The sequence below is a fragment of the Heterocephalus glaber genome, unplaced genomic scaffold, assembly GCF_053883595.1.
Source record: "Heterocephalus glaber isolate CG9 unplaced genomic scaffold, H.glaber_assembly_v1.0 deba00000122, whole genome shotgun sequence".
Taxonomy (NCBI): Eukaryota; Metazoa; Chordata; class Mammalia; order Rodentia; family Bathyergidae; genus Heterocephalus; species Heterocephalus glaber.
Window position 1 is genome coordinate 19,096,041 of NW_028258138.1, and position 2,007 is coordinate 19,098,047.

At 30.7% G+C, this 2,007-nt stretch overlaps 1 pseudogene; it reads left to right on the forward strand.

The window, feature by feature from the left end:
* The first annotated feature begins 255 nt into the window (after positions 1-255).
* Positions 256-383, forward strand: LOC147830368 (U2 spliceosomal RNA; annotated as a pseudogene).
* The last annotated feature ends 1,624 nt before the right edge of the window (positions 384-2,007 follow it).

Genomic DNA, 2,007 nt, shown 5'->3' on the forward strand with positions numbered 1-2,007 from the left:
TCAGTATATGTGGTACAAATTCACAGTAAGTCATAAGGGGCTTTGCCTGAGGTTAATCCATGTGCATCTCATCTTCTTTTTCCTGGATATTTTAGTTTCCCATAAATAACCAATAATTAGACAAGAGCTAACAGCTGTTTTTTGTAGCATCACCTTCCTTAGGGTAATAGATTTCCTACTAAAATTTGGAATATACATCTAGTTAGAAGAGCGTAATAGAAAATTCTAGATATAAGACTTGTAATTTTTATTTGTATCACTTCTCGGCCTTTTGGCTAAGATCAAGTGTAGTAATTTTTATTTGTGTTTCACTTATATTTGCCACTGACACAAAAATTTTAAAAATGGATTGAGTACATTTCCATTCCTACTATTTGACCAAAATGAGCTAAATAACTAAGCTATTAAGTATCTATAAAATGCACTTATTGGCTGTAGCAAATAACTACTAAACAATTCTCAGTGTTGAGTAATCACACACTTAACTGAGTGAATTTTCACATTAAGTCTTTGAGTCTTGGAACAATAGCAGTTTCTTACTTTTTTGATCTAAATTGTCCCTACAAACAGGTAGCATTTGGAAAATGAATAGATGATTATGCTCTAACTTCATCAGTAGATTTGTCTGCTGATTTTATCCTTATAATTATGCCATGAAAAATATAATACTATTATACCTACTTTAGAAATGAAGAAAATTAGACAAAGAGGTTTAAAATAACTTTGTAAAGTCAAATTATCAGTAAGTTTTGCCGACAAAACCAAATCAACCCAAAATTTATTATTACTCTCTCAGAAATCATGGAAATGTCAAGAAAAGTTCATCACTGGGCATTAAATCCAAAGCTAAACCTCCCACTAAAAATATTTATGTGACATTAGTGAGTTACATGATCATTCTGTGTCTCAAGAAAATTCTTAAACTCTTGCTTTTTAAAATCGTTACAGTTGAATTCAACACAGAGTCTTCCATGGGTCAAGCCAATCACCTAAATAGTGCTTCTATATCCATGTCTTCAAATATTCTATGGCTTTCATTATAACACTAATTTTTACATACCATTGTGAATGGATGAAAAGTAATAATTAATGAGAATATAGTAAAACTTTTGCCCTGAATTAATTTAATAGATCAAAAATAATGTTGACAGTACTACATTACTCATTCTCGAGTATCACAAAAACATTTAAATATCTATCTATATTTATGATTTAAAATCCATATATATGTCAAATTGCAGAATATATTTTATATTTATATATGTACTTCAGTTCATGAACTTGATTCCATAATTCTGGTAGCAAACCAAGTTGATACAAGAACCGAATCAAATTCAATGGTTAGGTTCAATGTTAATTTTATGGGGAAATTTGATCTGGTTCTCGTGCAGTTTGGTTTACAACCAGAATTATAGAGAGAATGGAGTTGGTGAACCAAGGCACATATTGAACACTTTGAGTTATAAAAGGCATAAATTATAGAAAAAATCCTATACTGAGAGATGTTGATAATGATGAACCACTGCTTATTTGGGGTAATGGTCTAAAGAAAATCCCTGCATCTTCCTGTCAATTTTCCTCTTAAATTTTACCCCAGAAATAGTTCTTTCTCAAAATTTATACAGAAAGATATATAATCTTAAAAAGACATAGTATGTGTAACAATACCAAATAAATGGTGAATTAGCACTGGGGAGAAAAAGAGAATTTGTCACACTGTCTTCCGTCCTCGCTAATTTCCTTTCTGTCTGATTTTACTCAGCCCACACTATTTGCCTCCTTAACTTTATTACACTCCTTCCCCACAGTGTAACAATATCTCAGAGCCCATGATAGACAGTAAGAGTTTGGAAAATTGTTATTCATTAAATGTCAAACGCATATGGAAGAGTAATTAACGGCTTGCTGTGTATATGAAGTATATTGAATGTAAAAAAAACAGTTTGGATTTTAAGAGTTTTTTATTCAGGAAATGATGTAGAATTTTAGAGATGAATTAGAAGAAAA